Source organism: Fukomys damarensis, unplaced genomic scaffold, assembly GCF_012274545.1.
Source record: "Fukomys damarensis isolate Sample0158 unplaced genomic scaffold, DMR_v1.0_HiC HiC_scaffold_17, whole genome shotgun sequence".
In the NCBI taxonomy this organism is placed as follows: Eukaryota; Metazoa; Chordata; class Mammalia; order Rodentia; family Bathyergidae; genus Fukomys; species Fukomys damarensis.
The window spans coordinates 37,198,328-37,217,221 of NW_022900929.1; the positions used below are offsets into that span (position 1 = coordinate 37,198,328).

An 18,894-nucleotide genomic window follows, 5' to 3' on the forward strand; every position below is an offset into this window, starting at 1 on the left:
CAGTGGAAAATATTATGTGGGGTTAATTACTTTAGAGGAAGTATTTACTTCCCATTTCAGAATGGCATTGAATGTGGCTAAATTGCCTGTCATTTTAGTACTATATTTCTCAAATTATTCACTGCAGTCAACATCATAGTACTGTCCTTTGGGGCTTCTATAATGCATACAATGTTTTCTTATAAAATGTTATGAAGAAAGCCAAAGGTAGTAAGCATCATTTTAATATCATGAACAATTAGTGAAAATATTTATCTGTGAAAATCATATTTATGCATTAAAACATTTGACCTAGATACAGAGTTCAAATAAATAAGAAATAAATGTAATAAATAAAAATATCTAGCTCTTACTAGAAAATATCACAAAGAACAAGCCACAGAATCACCAAATATGCCAAAGACTTAAGAAGTTCTTAAAAAGTTCTTCCATAGTAATAATTTAAAAAATCAAATAAAGCAAAATATAATTTATTTCCTTTCATAAAAGAAAACTCTGTAAAAGATGCCTCTCTTCTTACAGTGTTATAGGAAATAAGAAGAATGCTACCAAAAATGTGACTGGTGAATTCTTTCTGGAAAGCAAGAACACATTTGTTTGTCAAAAATCCTCAAAATGCTTATAACTTTTGTGGTAGTTGATCTATTTATGACAATCTATGCTGAGAAGGTAATCAGACTTGGTGACAAATATTAGTATGAAAGCGTTTCTTTGCATGGTTTCTCATAGAAAAAGCAATGGCCTAAAGGAAAATGAATAAATAATGGTAGAGAAAGGAAATGCTATTTAGCCACATACACATTTAAGCAAAGAACTAAGCCATGAATATATTTTGTAATCCAATATTTCATAAAAAAGATGTAATAAGCAGAATACAGTTGCATGCACAGTACACTCTTCAGGGAGATATGCTGGAGTAATATCCTTGATTCTCATTTTAAGTATTTGTCAGCTATCTGAAATGGCACATGCTACTTTCTGATGAAATTTCATATTAAATGAAATAATAGCATGTTTGTATAACGCACTTTGCAAATTTTTATATTTTCAGTAGATGTTCTATAAAGTTAATTGTCAATTAGTTTAGACTTTTCTGGGTCTGGAGTGAGATTAGTTTTATTAGGGCCAGGGATTTAGCTCAGTGGTTCTGCTCCCTGCCTTGCAAGTGCAAGGTCCTGAGTTCAATCCCTGTAACCAAAAAAAAAAAAGAGTTTAGTTATAGCTGTTACCTTTTGGAAGTATTGGAGAAGGAAAAAACATGAGAAAACAAGCATTTGCATATGCTGCTTAGTGGAACATCACTGTCATTCCCCCACCAACATCTCCAGGCTAGGACGCTGGGGTGAATTTGTTTCCTTCTGGTGAAATGAGAATGTGAAAACTTACTTTGCAAAGTAAGTCAAAAATTAAATGAGGGAAATATGTAAGATACGAAAGAGAAGACACAATGAAAAAGGAAGGCCAAGTGAGGAGGCAAGGTGAGGCAGGCAGGATGCTGTCCCAAGCCAAAAATGCCGAGAGCCACCAGAGCAAGAAAAGGCACAGAGGATTTTCCACTAGAGCTGTGGGAAGGAGCACAGCCTGGCCTTTTAGAATTCTAGTCTCCAGAATTGTGAGAGAATAAATTTCTGGTGTTGCCCGGTAAACTGACAACAGAAATTAACACAGCTCACAGAGAAATGAACACCATGAAATAAAATTCTGGTCGCCAAGTCAGCACCATGTAAAACTCCCCTTTTTAGCTACTATGTCCTTACAGCTGGTCCCCTTCGAGCCTGACTCTGGCTCAATGCCTTTGTACCCCACCCATTCTTCTTCTGTCTTGATCTCTGAAACAAGAGTGCTCACCCTGTGGGATATGAATGCTTGAGGAGAGTTCTATTTAGCCTGTGTCCAAACTCCTCCTAGGCACTATGCCACCTCCAGTACAAGAGTAAAAGTTTTGCTTGCATTTGAAATGACTTTAATGAAATAGGACATTTTTTCAAATGGTTATTGTATCAATCAATCAGTGCTTACTAGAGAAATAGATTTAATGCAAGATAAACAAATATATAAGAATTTACAAGACTGGCTCACAGTGGCCGCCCACAGAATCAGGTGTGGAAAAATGCAAAAGGGTTGTCTATGCAGTGGAGATCCAAAGGATCCAGTCAAAGGCCTGAAGCTCACTGAGGTGTCCTATGCAAGTCCATGTCAGGAGGCTGAAGGGTCTGAGCTGGAAGTCAGGAAACAATGTCCAAGGTGAAGGTGAAGACTAGAGCTCCTCCAAAGAAACAGTAGTGAGCCTTCTTTGTTTCCCTTTTATTTCACTCAGGCAACATGCCTATTGGTTAGTACCACTCAGGGTGGGTCGTCTGATTTCAGTAAATCCCTTCAGCCACACCTAGAACTATGCAAATCTAATCTAATCTAGTTGGGCATTTCTTACACAGTTAACTATCACAGTTATCAAGTTCTGATGGACATATATTTTCTCAACTGAAAGATGTTGAACACAAATATTATAGGGAAAGGGAATACATATTTTTTAAAAAAAATAAAATGTCTTTACATGGAAGATTGACCCAAATACTTTTCAAAAAAGTGACTGTATATTCAATTGAATGGATTGACCATTTTAAAAATTGATGACTGAAAGACAGTGCAATCATTACATGTTGGGATACTTTTTCGCTTTGGCTTTTTAGATCTTGGGCTGACCGCTTAATCTCTGCCAGCTCAGTGTTCTGAATTATAAGATGAGTTCTTTTCAGCAGGTTGTGGGGAGGACTAAGTGAGCTGATGGATGCAGAAGGCCCCTGAGAGAACCCAAGACATAGCATATACAAGAAATGCTCCTTTCTGCTGGCCCTGATTCTGGTGTCAGCTCCAGTCAAGGGCTGCTCCCTTGCAGCCACCAGAGTACCAGAGGGAAATATGGTACTTATCCTTTTAATCCAGATGCTAGTTACTATGGGGTCATGGTTGTGCTTTTCAACAGGCAGTTTCCCTGAAAGATAAGTGTTTGCTTCCTTAATGATCTTTAGGAGATTGTCCAGAGTCACATTAAAGTCATGGTTATCACATGTCGCTAAGAAGCCATATCTGATTTTCTCTAAAGAGACCTTTATTCAGTTTTACTCGGAGTTGAAAAGTGATTATTTTCTCCCTTGATGAATAAACATATGTATTCAAATCGATACAGACATCTTGCTTTCAGAGACAAAAGAAGCCCTGTAAGCCCTGTAGGAATACAGTATGGGATGAAGACTTTTCTAATTAAATCTACAAACTCCAGTTCAGGTTATGTGCTTATAGACTTCTTTTCAGTGAGACAAACTCGGTCTGTTTATTTGCTTTATTCAAGCAATTAGCTGTAAAATCAGGATGGGATTTTTTTAAAGCCCATCGTAGTTATTCTTTATGGGTCTGAGCCCTGAACAAAAATATTTCTTTAAGGTTTTTATTTGAGAATTGCTTGCTTCAGGTGAGCTCTGGCAAACATTGTAGAAATGTATAAACCTGTAATAGGTAGGAAGTATAGAAAAGGGAAGGAGATGACCTCAGTCTGGCAGGAGGTACAGTGTTACTTTCTTTAAATAAAAGGCATCCTCTGTGCTGGCTGACCAGATGCGGCCCAATTGAGCATGTCATTGTATTCTGTCATGCAGCCCTGCCAGCCATGGGAGGGGCTGACACCAGCCTGAGGTTACAAAGAGCCTATGTGTCCCCACTCCTTCACGTTCCTCCCAGGATTTAAGGGGAGGCCACTGTACTACTTTCCTCAGGTCCTGTCAAAAATGATTTTTGACAGAGATGCCCAGAAGGTCTGATTGGCGCCAGAGTGGCACGTGCCCATGCAGGAGGGAGGGTGAGAGCCGCTCAACCCACAACACCCAGGGACTATCCCTGGGTCTCGCAGAGAACAACCACTTACTTGTCAGGGGAAAAGCCACAGTCACGGCTAGAATGAAAGGCAAGCTCTGACAGGAAGCAACAGAACAAAGCTTGGGAGAAGAGGATAAGGCATAAGCCACAAAAGCCTTGGACAACCAAGGCCACAGGCTATAGTGGTTTTATGTCCTGGACATCCTAGCCAGTCACATGGTGGTTTTATGAGGGGGCATGTTGTCCTAAGCCTTTCTTGGTCATTTACTCTAAAATTTCAGATGCATCTTTTGTCTAGCGGGCACAGTGATAAGGAACGTCACCCCCATAATAGTGCCACACTTGATATATGTCACATACCTTTCCTGTCAAGGATTCTAATGATGATCATTCTGTATGGTGGTTATTTATGCACATTTCAACCAGCGTGATTCATTGTGGTGTTTGGATTGTTAAGAATAAAGTTACTGAATATAAACTTTGAATATATTCCATACTTTTTAGAGTTCTGGTTTAGCATGATTCTCTTTTAGAAGGTAGCAAGGAGCTGGGCGTGGTGGTGCATGCCTGTAATCCCAGCCTTCGGGAGGCTGAGGCAGGAGGATCGCTATGAGTTTGAGACCCGCCTGGGCTACATAGTGAGTTCCAGGTCAGTCTCAACTACATAGTGAGACCCTGTCTCAAAAAACCAAAAAAAAAAAAGGTAGCAAGAGACACTAACATTTCTTCAACGCCATGTTTTAGTCCTAAACCATTAATAGAACTTAAATCTATTCCAATTTCTGCTAATGGGAGTCAAGGAGCAACTCTCTCACTGAGTCCCACAGCAGCCTTCATAGCTTCCAGTCTCATCCCTGGTGTCACTGTCACATAGAAAATGACTGACAGTCAAATGTACCCAGGGTGGAGAACACTTCAGAGACACACAAGGGAATTTCCTCTTTACTGAAAATGTGTGTCGCATATGTGAGTCTCTTCATAGGGTTGACCATCTCAAGATAGCACAATATTTACTTTATAATTTTTGAGGATTTCATAGCCTTAGGAAAGATATACAAGGAAGGTGTTGTAATTAGAAAACTTTCTGATGAGAGTCTCTGTAAATTGGACAAAAGGATATGATCTTTGATAGTAAAAATGCATGGGGTTATGGAACAGAGGTCACTGAATCCCATTTGAGAGTCGTTAACAAAACCAATGACTTCCTCCAGCTCCTAAAACTGTTTCTTTTAGTAAAAACAAAATGGAACACAGCCATTTAAACATCTTGCTAAAAATATTCTATTAGTTCTTGCAAAAGATTTGGAGATGGATACTACATATTCTTCTACATAACAGTAACGTCATGAGAGCAGAATCAATATGCAAACAAATCAACTTTCACAAAAGCCTTCTGAAAACCCAGAAGTGGTTATAGCAAAAGTTTATCTGTTATACTCTACTCAGGGAAATTTAATATAAGGTGAAGGGTGCAAAGATTACTTCAGTACATCCGTATGAATTTGCATGATAAATTATGGAATGGAGTTGTTGAATGTGCCCTAAATTATAGGTAGAAGTTTTTGAGGCAGAGATGACAAGAAGAGGAGGGAGTTGCAGAAAGGAAGGAAACAACGATCTTTAAGTGTAGATTAAAGATAGAAAAATATGGGGACTTTTTATTCAGAATCCCCAACAAATGTAGAGTGGAGGATAGAAAGATGAGATAAATATTGATTGGAGTGTATTGTGGGAGTGTGGAAGAGGTGCAGAGTTTCTTTACTCAAGAAGCAAGAGGAAATTGCTTACTGGACACTGTTTTGTGCCAAGGCACCTGACCAACTCTATTTTGTAGGGTATAGACCTCATGTTTGGCTAAATAAAATACAGCAAACTTTGTTTTCCCACACTCCCGAAGTATAGTTGTTGAAAACTATATGAAGAAACTGTACAAAGTACATCACAAGCAGAAATACTCAGCTCTTACCCTTTTTGATTGTGGTTGCAGGAAAAAAGATTAAGATCAGTGTTTTCCATAGTTTGTTTCCTACCACTGAATTTACTCTGGATAATTTAAGACAAAATGGAGATCACATACATACTTTATATTTATTTATTTCCTTATTTATTTTTATTTGTTTTCTTGAGACAGGGTCACTCTATGTCATTCATGCTGAGTTTGAACTCACTACGTAACCCAGGCTGGCCTTGAACTGGTGGTGATCCTCCTGCCTCAGCCTCCCAAGTACTGGGATTATAGGTGTGGACCACCACACCAAGCTTCATACTTTCTTTTTAATGACAATCTACATTCGTTACTTTTATAGCAAAGGATGTTTCTTTGTAGACCAAGTTGCTTAAGTGAAAAGTTGTGTTAATTTAGAAGAAAATACTGAATAAATAATCATACAACATGGCCCAGCCATTGAGGTGGTTTATAGTGACTAAAGTTTAGACGACACTGATTTAGATAAACATGCCTGACTTTACCATCCCCTAAAATTATATTGAGCTTTATGATACTAAGATGTGCAGTGATCTGCCTGACATGCTTGCTCAAGTGTTCATATCTAACATGAGGCTGTCCCAGCCTAGAAGGGTCTGTTAGCAATTACTTAAAAAAGAAAGCAGCACAAACAAAACACATGAATTGATAAAGTAGCTTCCAACAGCACTACAGAGTTCAAATCAGCACAAATTACATTTTCTCTTCTCTCAGTCATTATTAAATTTTGTAACCCGAATAACATTGTCACCTCCTTAAGATGAAGGTAGCTTGAAGTGGCAGTGGGTAAAGCAAGAGGTTAGAACTGGCTTCAGATCCTGGTTCTGTCTTTTACCATCTGCATGGACCCCAGCGAATCATGGGCTCATGGAGCCCATTTGCGGATCTCTGTAGAGGACTATGATGCTGGCTCTGTGGGGTTCTTACCTGAGGATACAGGAGGTAATACGTGTGCTGGCCAGACTGAGAGGCCTGCGCAGACCATGGCTGCCCCGCCTCATAGCTCCCACCTGCCTCTCCAGCCTCATCTCCCAGCTCCGCTCCCCTCTCCAGTCCATCAGCCCTGCTCTTCTCCTGCTCTTCAAGCTCCGTTCCCACCCCACCTGGAGTGGGGGTGCGTTTGGTCTCTTCTACCTGGAAAGCTCTCATCCAAACCTCCAAAGTTTACCTCCTCCCTTCAAATAAGCTTCTGCTTAAACAAGATTTTACCTGGAAGGCTCCATGTGATGTTTTACTGAAAGCCTGCCCACTCCCTCCATGACTCCTCTTAATCACCTCTCCCATTTACATTTCATAATTTGCTGATTATCACTGAAGTTGACTCATGACTGTCATGTAACTCACATCACCTGTGCTTTCTCAGAGACGACTGACACCTACCGTAGATGAGAAGTGTTTGTCTCTCCAGTTCATCACTGTACTCTCAGCACCTATAGAAGCGTCCGATACATGAGAGGACTTGGTAGTGGCTACTGAACATCATTATTGTTAGTGGATGAATTTTGAAAACTCAATACAGAATGCATTGAGTGCCTGTCAAGCAATCAGTGGACAGAGCACATATCAAAAAAAGTTTGCCCTATGTGTAAAAGTAAAAACATAGGAATTAGTATTTGTTGCATTTCTCTTCTTCTGCCTTGAAGTCAACCAATGGGTCATTTTAAACAGGAACTATGAGAAGAGTGCAAAGCAGATGCTGGACAGATAGGGAAGCCTGGAAAAGCTTCAGAAGAAAGGGAAGGCACTGGCCGGTGGTGTTCAAACAGGCAGTCACTCCCTTGACACTGAAGTCATCATAGCGGATCCCATCAATGACTCACGTGCCGCTGCTGCACACCCATGGGTGACAGGATGGGTGTAAAGCCTTTGGTATCTTCTGTTACCATGCATGTTCTATTGGGCTCTTCTGGTGTGTGTGTGTGTGTGTGTGTCTGTGTGTGTGTGTGTGTGTGTGTGTGTTTCTTTGGCTCTGGAGTCAAATTGGTCTGCTCCTAGTACTTGGCAACCCAGCAAGCTTCCTCCCACTAATGACAAGCCTGTCTGCAAAACAGAACAACATCTTTGAGATGGGGTGTTTATCTGGGCAGCATGCACCCTCTTTAGCCCATAGGGACCCCTCCTTCAAAGGCACTGCTGAACTGTGCTCACCTGATGAAAGCTGGGACTGTGTATGCTTGACTTGATTTACAGGCAGCAGCCAGCTCATTAGGCACAGTGGCCTGAGGAATCCAGGCTACCCCAGGACAAATGTTTTTGTAGCTCTGTGGTGCCCACAGTGCTATGTGCAGCTTGGGGGCCAGAGTACAAAGAGGGCAGTGATAAGGGGCTCTGAAATCTCATGCATGGCTCCAGGAGCACTGACTGCCCAGGAGATTGATATCTAGGGTGCAAAGGCTAAAAAAATGAGATTAATTTAGCTCAGCTGTGCTCGCTGAGGGATTGGGTTGCACTTGTGGCCGAGACATGAGTGATCAGACCTCAGAGATTGGGGGTGAGTGTGCAGCTGAAAGGAGGGAGTAAGATGGATTGCCTCGCAGCACGTCTGCTCCCTCGCAAAATGATCACCTCTAAAGGCAGGTTATCTTACAGATAACCCTATAAGATGCCAGCAGGCAAGCAGAGTATGTGTTCCTTGGGATATGGCTTTGGAAACTGGGAGCACTGTCTTCTGGGACAAATTGCATTGAAACCACTCCCAGCCTCAGTCTCAGTGATTGGATTCACTATAAAAAGCATAGCCCAGTGCCTAGCAGATAGTAAGTGTCCAATAAGTGGTAACTTTTAAAAGGAACCTTAATAAAAAAGGTGGAAGTTGGCACAGAAGAAGTTATGGGCTTTAGAATCAAGACTCATGAGAATTGTACATCCAGGAAGGTAGAGCTTTTGGGGAGAGCACCATGGTACATGGTGGGGTAAAGACTAAGGAGGATACTGAAGACCAAGTTCTTCACTGTCATGGCCTTGTCCAATGATCCAAGGGAAGTCACTTCCAGAACATTCGTCATTGGTAAAACATAGGCATCAAATTAGGTAATGAGTAGGAAATTTCACTGACAAGTGGAATTACCAAAGTCATGCATCTACTAAGTGGCAAAGGGGAGGACAAGTACCTATAGCTCCCCATCACCGAGTTACTGCCTATCCTGTCATATGCTCCACATTCCTACCAAGGCTAAGAAAATCCAGGTCCTTAATGGAACTCGGAGTGAAATCAAGGAATAACCACAAACCACTATTTAAACAGAGCCACAAAATTAAACATTTACAGATGGCGAAATTAACATTCTTGGATCAAGTTCACTAGCAAGCAAAACAGTGTACAAGCAGAACTGCTTTGATGTAGGTATTTATGGGATGATGGTGCACAGGAGGTACATTACCTCTCTGAGAACAGGAATCTCCTTTAATTGGCCCTGGATTCAACCAGCGCAGAAATATAAGAGGAAAGAGTTCTGGCAAAACCACTAATTTTAGGAGAAAGAAGCCATTATTAACTTTTTAGAGTGCTATATAAGTAGAATGATGGTGCAGAAATCAGACTCTGAGATAGGAGTTTTGAGTCCACGTGCCTGCAAAGGTAGGAAATTATCCAAACAAATGAAGGAGGCTGGGGATAGGAGGTAGAATAATGTTAGAGCTATGGCAAACCAAAAAAAGACATTGTATCAGCTTCAGCCAATCACAGCCACAAGAGGAGGAATAACCAACGTGGCTTGTTCTTACAATTTTTAAAGAAAAGTCAGGATTAGGATCTTATAGAAACCCGCTCCATTTTTAATGCTCACCATAGATTAAAACTCTGTTCGTTGTCTATAAAACATGAGTGTCTGGGCATCATTTGGTAATCTTTATCTGTGGAGGTGGAAAGGAAGTAAGGCAGAGACCATGAACTGGAGATCTAGGTGTGGAGCTGAGGTGGAAAGGAATAAGAATAAAAGCTACAGGAAGCATAGGACAACTGATGCCCAGTTTGGTTTCCCACTGTGGACGTGGAGGCAAATGAGAAAATGAAAATGAGAAGCAAACTCATTTAATTTTAATTAATCACCTTGGCAATTTTAAAAACCTGGCCAATAAACAAGACCAGTTAAAGAAGCCAAGAGATGGCAACAAGGAGGGCAACAGGTTGACAGAAAATGTTTCTACACCTCAGATAGCCCACGTTTCTGTTGGTCACATTGAGCGTAAAGAGGAAGACAGAGCCCACCCAAGGGTGACTGACACATCACAGGCCAGACACAAAAGTCGCTGTCATGACTTGGGTGAAGAAATAAGACCAAAGTTCAATTGCTGGCTTCTGTGTGAACATACAGATACTGTTTGAAGTGGAGCCAAACAGTATCTATAATCACATTTTCCTTTTTGTTGATTTCCCTACCCCTATTTTAATAATTATTATTCATAGACAATTTCTAATTATGCCCCAACTTCCGCCAGAACTCTGAGTCGTCTCTAAAATGGCCATTCTTTGGGTTTGCCAAGCAGCTGTGACCCTAGGTGTTCACCATCAAGCTGGGAGTGTCCTTTGCTTCCTCTGTCTTAAGCCTTTTAGATCACCTGTGACTTTTCTGCTTTAACCCCACATATCTATGGAGTAAACATCCTTCCTATGACAAGACGCAAACTTCTCATAATGAGAAAAGTATTCATATTTTTAGATATTTGATGAACAGTGTGGAAACGGTTTTCCCTCGGGATTGTGAAGGCATTATTTCACTCTTTCAATTTTTGGCCCCGCTGTGATCCTTACATGATGTGCTTTCTTTCTCTCAATAAAAGCACAGATTATCTTTACAAAAATGTGTCAAAATTTCTGATTTATAAAGGCTGGTCTAGGTCATAAAGTTTGGTCCAGTTTTGAAGATTGGCAAAAATAACTTCGTGCTTCAGTAGGGATTACACAAAAGGGGAGTTGCTTATGAAACAAAGCCTCTCCTGTTAGGATGACTCCCTGATGCTTCTCTAGTCAGTCACAGAAGCCAACCCAGAAGTTCTTCTCAACAAAGTGCACAGAACAAGGAATGGTCAAAGCTACGGAGCATGGGCATGCAGGCTCTCTGCCACCTGCAGGATTCTGGTGGTCGGGGTGGGCACATCAGATCCAGGGAGCACCTATGAGCCTGCGCAGAAGGCTGTTGTGTCCCAGTAACATCTGTCACCAGCCTCTTTCCTATTCCTCATTGGTCCCTGTGGGCCTTTTTATCCCCCCATTTATTGTTCTGAACATTTAGTAGGTCTTTCAGACTGGGTACATTTGTCTTTTGGTTTTGGTTCCAGGAAATCTTATTTTATTGTTTATTTAATAAAACTGGCCATCCCTTCTCCCTTTCTGAAACTCCTACTAGTCAGAGGATATCACATGCTTTAATGCTCTGATTCAAAAACTATTTTCCAGGCTTTAGATTCAAGTGTTTGGATTTCCTTAATTTTATCTTCAAAATTTCTGTTGAATCATTCATTATCAGTACTTTATTTCCAATGGATCCTTCATATTCACAAAATATATATACATGTATATATACATATCTGGGCATAGTATATGTGGTATACATTATATAACTGTGTAGTAAAATGTTACCACATAATATATCACATCTCATACTATATATATTTTTCTCTGTGTTTGTACATAGAAGGGACCAAAGGGACCACTGTGTTCAGAATTATAAGAGAAAAACAAAAGAACAATAGGGCCAATGAGTAACAGAGGCTGGCAAAAGATATAACTGACACAAAATATTGCTTCTCAGCCTTCTGGCTAAGATCAAGTGTAGTGACAGACACAAAACAGATTCCTCTATCTGTGTGGGAATAGTAGGCTCCCAGGACTTCCTGCACATACACACACACTGTATGAAATATGTTATATAGTACTATGTTATGCAGATGTTATAAACTATATTAAATATGCAGGAAAGGGTGTTAACATATAGTAATGAATAACAGCTTTTACACTACATAATTTAGATGAACAGATATATGCATAGGCAGACATATTCATAATGTCAAATGAAAATGTGTCATCCTCCAGCTCACTATCTCTGGGCCCTTGTTGTCCTTCACAGAACACCACAGCTTGTTCTACTACTCATAATCCCGCATATTTTAACACAGGAGTCATTTTCACTGTGTCCCATCAGGAGAGGGAAGGACACATTAATTCACTGAACTTACTTTTCCTCAGCTCTTGGTCTTCCAGTGTTAGGTTTATTACATAGTTACTCACCAACACTGCTTCAAGCGTGAGAGCAGAACTCCATACTGCTGCTCATCCTGCGAATTCCTTTCTTGTGCTAGCCTCTGGGGTTTTAGTTACGGAAGCAGTCCGAGAACTACAATTATTTTTGGATCCTTCGTTTAAAATTTTATGTTTTGATCTGGTCTGGGAAGTATTTTCATCTATGACTCTGTGGTGGAAATATAGCTATTTACCCTATAAGGCATCACTTTTGTAAGATTTTTAGAATATATTTGGATTGTTTAAAAATAAATATCAGTGGTCACCTCGGCAGCACATATACTAAAGTTGGAATGATACAGAGAAGATTAAGCATGGCCCCTGGACAAGGATGACACAAATTCATGGAGTGTTCCATATTTTAAAAAGGTCTAAAGGAGTAGGGTAAGTGGGAGGGGTAGGGGAAAGGTAAGAAGGGAAAATAAAAAATAAGAGAAAAGGAAAAAACTGGAAACAAGGTCCTTGTAAATAGGTAAGGGTGGAAGGGGTAAAGGAAGGCCAGGGGGATGGGGGAAAAAATAAGAACCAAGATACATCATGTAAAGGCACAAGATCCCAATGATGAGTGTAACTGTACTGTGTGCCTAAAATGTAACAATAAAGAAAAAAAAAGATATCATATCAGAAAAATAATGGATTTTTTTAATGTGAGCATTTTCTTTTCATTTTACCAAGAAAAGCCTATGTTAGACCTTGAAGAGACCTAAAAAAAAATATAAAAGAGCTTTGGTATCAATAATTAGCATTAGGTAGTACAGAAAACATTTTAATGTGTATACTTGCACATATCTATCTACACACATATACAAAATGTGCAAAAATTAAGTCTTCAACCTATCAGTTACTTTTTTTAATGATTAAATATTTTATTTTATTTTTTAATTGAGTTTATTGGTACATTTTAAGTACACAGTACAGTTACATTCATTATTGGGAACTTGTGCCTTTACATGACAGGTCTTGGTTCTCATTTTTTTCCCTTGTCCCTGCCCTTCCTTCATCCCCTCTTCCCCTCCCCATTTACTTTATTTCCATTTTTTCATTTTCTCATATTTTTTCTTTTCCCTTATTCCCTTTCCCCTACCCTTCCCATTTTCCCTACACCTATAGCCCTTTTCTTCCTATTTCATATTGTCAATTATCTCATTAGGATCTTATGTACTATTATAGTTTTTCACACCAGAGAAATTATTCAGTATCTACACATGTGTGACTTATTTATTTCACTTAGGAGTATATCCTCAATATGCATCCATTTCCCTATGAATGAATCTAATTTCTCATTCTTTATGTCAATTACTTTTAATGAGAAAGATATAAATTATAAATACAGTAGGAAATAAAAATTTTAAATGGTAGACTTAATACCACTTAAAACTGTTTAAACTACTTGATATTATTTCTGCATAATATACATTGTAGAACTATATTTTTATTTAACATGTATGTTTTTGTTTGTTTGTGTTTTGGGTACCAGGGATCAAACTTGGGCCTTTGCACTTGAGAGGCAGGTGGCGGAACCACTGAGCCAAATCCCTGGCCCAAACATGTATATTAATTAAATATATTCCTAATTTTTAAAAAAAAGTCAGAAACTGTGAGTCTTTATAAACAAAGAAGAATAAAAACACTTTAAGTTGCTTATAACAGGCAGACTAAATTAAATGTTTGAAAATGGCTACACTTTTAGAAATGACCAAAAGTTCTTTCTGAATAATTCTGTAGATATCTGGTATTTACATTGGCTTTTTTTGTTTGTTTGTTTGTTTGTTTGTTTTTGTTTTACCATTTACATTTATTGATGGGATGGATAATACAGATTGAGAAACATACCTGACAGCAAGATATCAAACTGAGAGCCAGACTATAAAATGTACACATCTTTCAAATTTTTTAAAAAATTTTTTGAATTTTTTACAAAGAGCCCTTATGATAATGGTCACTTACATCCTATCATTCATATAACATAACAGCAGGAGAGATCTCAAGAGTAGCATCCAAAACTGAGGTGCCCCAAGGAGAACAGAGGCAACTGCAGAATATGCTAAGGACTCTTAAAAGCAATACAAAGAAACAGACAAAAAATCTTACCACAAAATTGTACCTGAGTGACATAAACCTGTAAAATGTTTTACTTTTTGTTTTTCTTTTTTGCTCTTTGGTCTGATAAGAAAATGGACAGTTTTAAGTGTGTGAAGTATACACAGAAACCTAGGTTAACTCTAAACAGGCAGCTGCATTCTTTTCTTTGGGTGCTTAAGCCAGACAGCATGTCTACTTGCAACCAATCCCATTATGATCAATGACTAATCAGTTCCTTGGCTTTTACTGAAGAGTTCCCAGTTACCCAATGGAGATGTACTTGCTCTGGCTTCAATTAGCATGCTGTCAAGCATCCCTCTCCAAATGCCTGCTTCCATTCTTTCAAAATGATGGGACAAATGGATTGAGAAATATTATATTCAGAGGTAATTTTATTAATTAGGATATTTGCTTATCTAGGTTAAATCAAGTAGTTTTTTGCCCTAAAATAGTGTTTTCAAAAAATTACAGAATAAACAAAACCTTTCAAAATACGTCGTTGTTTTCCAGAAAGTTTTGCAGAACATAGAGTCCCAGAGTTGGAATATGTACCGTGCAGCTGAGCGCCAATCTGGAGCTTAAATTCCTTGGTATCAGTTAATTGGAGATCATTTTCCAAGTTGTTGGTAAAGTTTCTATTCTTCAGAAGACATGTACTTGGAGACTCTTACATAAGATACACGAATAAATAGCTACCGAATGGATATTCTTCTAGAACACTTGTTTTTCATGTGCTTTATTACTTGTGGTGATGGCTTGATTCAGATACTATACGAATGTTAGGGTTTCTTTCTCCTTTGGGCTCCAGCTTACATTGGTTCACTCTCAGGATACGCAGAAGGATCCATTGTGTTTCTTTCTAGTGGTAGAAAAGAAATAAACAAGAATAAAAGACGTCTTTATAAAATGTCCAGGTGAATTTTTCCAAGCCATCTCTAACTGGATATCATTGTTTAGCTGCTATTTTAAAATAATGATATTTCTCTGGAATAAGTTATGCAACGCTTTCCAATATCTATAGCTAGAGACGAAAGCAAAACAAAACAAGAGGACATCTTCAGTGGGGAGAGGAGAACTGTCTATTACTGTCCTCTGGTCAGATGAGCAAATTCTGCTCTGTCCCTGCAGGAAGGAACTCACTACAATGACAACCTCGTTATCAAACATTTAGAAATCTATGAGGATTTCAAGAAAATGCACCACAAATAAATAAACTCATGGCGGTTATCTACACTGAAGCACTTTCTTGTTCATTGTATAGCACTCTCCTGCCTCAAATTCAGAGCTCTCCTGAGAGTCCAGGTTAAGTGTGACCCTTATGATATGCTAAGGTACATACCATTTCAATAAAGTATTTTCTAAACCTGAAACATATAAAATGAATAGTTGGTTTGAAATGTCATACCTAAATTATACCTAAATTCTCTCTGCTAATAATACTCATCTAATAGTTAAAGCAGCATCAGATGAATTTTACATTATTGTATAATCACTGGCATGTAAAAAGTATAGCTCAAGATTTAAAGGAACTTTTTTAAAAGAAGACAATTGTAAAAGTATATGTTGCATGCTCCTCTTTCTTGTTTATTTTCCTTCCATAGAATGTAAATCATGTTTTAAATCCTGGGTAGATCTGCTTGGACCACTTGCTCTTACTGTCTCTCCCCAGATAGAACATGTCACTGGGGGAGGGAACAAGTATGCAGAATTTTGTTTTTTTTTTTTGTACCAGGGATCGAATTTGGGAACTTGCACTTGTGAGGCAGGCTGTGGAACAACTGAGCTACATCCCAGGCCCTTGGGAACAAGTATAATAATCATATGATTAACTAGTTCTTTGCTGAAGGGAATATCTACATCTAGTCAAGTCTGACTTGGTTAGTACTATATCTTCTTTAAAGGATAAGATATTTTTATCATTCTTAATTTTAATGTGTATTAATGAGGTCTTTCTTACCTATATATGTGCATACATCACATATGCATATATTATACTATATATTATATAATATTATTCATTATATGTGTGCCTATCTATTACATGTGGTGGGTGTATACAGGAAAGCAAATTAACATATCCATTATTTCATATAGTTACATTTTTTTTTCTTCTTTGCAGTAGGAGAATCTAAAATCTACTCCTTTAGAAAATTTCCAGTACACAATATTTTAACTGTAGCCCTCATTTCATCTCTGGTCTTATTCATCCCATGCAACCACAACTTTGTGTACCCTTTGGCCATTTCCCCTACCCTGACCTTTGCCTCCTACCACTGTTACACCCTTTTTGATGCATATTAATCAGGTCTTTCTGATGAGAATTTATCTCTCTTCTTCATTTCAAATGCATTGCTTTCACCTAGGTAATGTGTAAGACACATAAAACTGTTGGTGAATCTTTGGTGTATTTGCATGGGAGCTGCAAACACAATTTCTCAGATATCAAACTGTCAAGGAAGCACCTATACTCTCTGGGTTCATGTACCTGTGCTGTGTGTAACATGATGCCAACTCCAGTTTGTTCAATTAGATCCCACTAAACTGAGATAACATCACAAAAGATGTCCAAGAAGCATCACCCGAAGGAGGCAAGTGTTATGAGACAGATACACCCTCCTGTCTTTCATGCCAGATCCCCATGCCTCATCATGAGGCGTAGGCTTCCACAGCGGTTGATGGGGATTATGATGGATTGGCATTGGAGAAGGTATTACTTTCATCTACACACTTATCTCAGGGATGGGGCTGGAGAGCTTGGAAGCAACATGACTTTCTCATCACCTGTGTTCTCCTTGCATAAATAACCCTGTAAATAGCCAAAGACTCAAGATAACCACAGGAAGGAGGGACTGTATTTGTTATATTAATAGATAATTTAGTTTAGCACACATTCTTTCTCTTACTTCTATCCAGCAGGAAGTTCTGTGACATGTCAGGGCAAGCTTATGTCCCGTGGACATGTTTGAGGGAGCAGAAGTCTGGGGCTGGGAACAAATTCGATATTCTTGGAGTCAAAAGTTCCCCAATCCCAAAGCACCAGAGGGCCAGACACTGGTGCTTGAAGACCTAGAAGTGGTTCAGACAGCACTGAACCCAAAGCATCCAGGTACGTGGCAGCAGGATGGGTCCTGCCTGTAGAGCAGGGGGCAAAGATGGCATGGAAAAAGCCTCCTTTTTGTCTCTCATGCTGTTTTCCACTCCCACCTTCATGAGATGGGAGTTGTGAAAGCTGCTGAAAAGGGTTGGGAAACGGTAACAGGAGCTTTTCATTTATATTTTCAATGTTAGTAAATACTGCTTAAGAAGTGCTCTCTTAACAAGATTTAAGTCATGCATGGGTCAGGGATGGATGAGAGGTCTGGAAAACCTCTGGTCTGAGATAATGTGCAGTTGCAGCTGCTTTGCATCATATGTGGCATGCTTGAAAAGAGGGTAGAGCAAAGCCAGAGGGAGACGACACCTGAACCCTGTGATTGCAACTCCAGAAGCCCTATTTCACTGTGCTTTCTTCCCAAACTGGAGCAGGATTCCCAAAGTACTCATTTGAAAATTTGCTTTCTGGACACCTCCTCCCCGACTCAACTATCTTGTTTATAACAACTAAATCCTGGGTCCCAAGCTGGTGCCCTGCCCTGCTGTGCCCTGAGTTGATTCCGTAGTGAATGGAATGAGTTTGCTACAGCAACACCTCAAGCTAAACATACAGTCAGTGAGTGACCCCCTTTCCCTGGCCTTATTCCACCCCACTCTTCTGATTCCCTCCCCAGGCATTGTCCAGCTGACCCTGGCCAATGCAGATCTTCCTAGTCACCAGATCATACTCAAAACAACATTTTTTAGTTTTTTAAAGCAATACTTTTTAATTTGTGCACCCATGGCTCTCTTCTTTGATAGATTTTATTTTTTCAGTTTCACTTCCTTTGGAGTCTTCTTCAAGGAAGAACAATGGGGAAGACTGACATTCCATGGAGGAATAAAGCTATGACTTTGGATTTGTTTGCACAACTTTCTAATCTACTAAGCAAAAAGGCTGCATTTAAGTCCAATGCAAACACTTTGTCCTTGCATACCCCAGCCCCCACTGCAGGAGAGAAAATTGTGCTGGTGTGTTTCAAGGCTGAAAGCAAAGGAAGGAAACCTTACGCCAAGTAAGTTGAAAATAAATATTATTTTTCTCTAAGGCTGCACCAGTGTGAAAAAAAAATCTCATTTCAAGAAACAAACTTAGATGTTAGCTCTGACTGTGCCAAAAATCAGCAATAGTAGCTCTTACTCCACACTCCCCTGAAAGAAATTAAATGGATGCTTTTCCTAAAACTGTAAACTTACCATTATTTAGAATCTCCTCTAGTATTCCAGCATTCTATAGTTCAAAAATATTTAAGTTTCTAACTCAAAAATACATAGGGAGTGTTGTTTTAAAAATCTTTTGGGCAACATTGTTTGCCTAAGTAAAAGTATTAGAAATCTTAACCTGATAATTAAAGTGATTTTTGGTGCATTCAGAGAAGCATACCAAAATTATTTTTAAAATGTTTTATGAGTACACATTTGCAGTATATGCCATTTATAATCATCTTGGGGAATATATACATGTACATAATACATCTCTATTTTTTTAATTAAAAAATGGCCAGGATGGGGCCGGGGATTTAGTTTAGTGGTTCTGCCACCTCTGCCTTGCAAGCACAAGGACCCAAGTTCTATCCCCGGTACCAAA

The 18,894-nt window shown here is 39.1% G+C and overlaps 1 non-coding gene and 1 pseudogene across 1 annotated transcript; both read left to right on the forward strand.

Moving 5' to 3' along the window:
• The first annotated feature begins 11,592 nt into the window (after positions 1-11,592).
• On the forward strand, positions 11,593-11,747 carry LOC117286661 (annotated as a pseudogene).
• A 603-nt stretch (positions 11,748-12,350) lies between these two features.
• On the forward strand, positions 12,351-12,456 carry LOC117286604. The gene has a single exon (XR_004517772.1). It is a non-coding gene; the product is annotated as a U6 spliceosomal RNA (small nuclear RNA).
• The last annotated feature ends 6,438 nt before the right edge of the window (positions 12,457-18,894 follow it).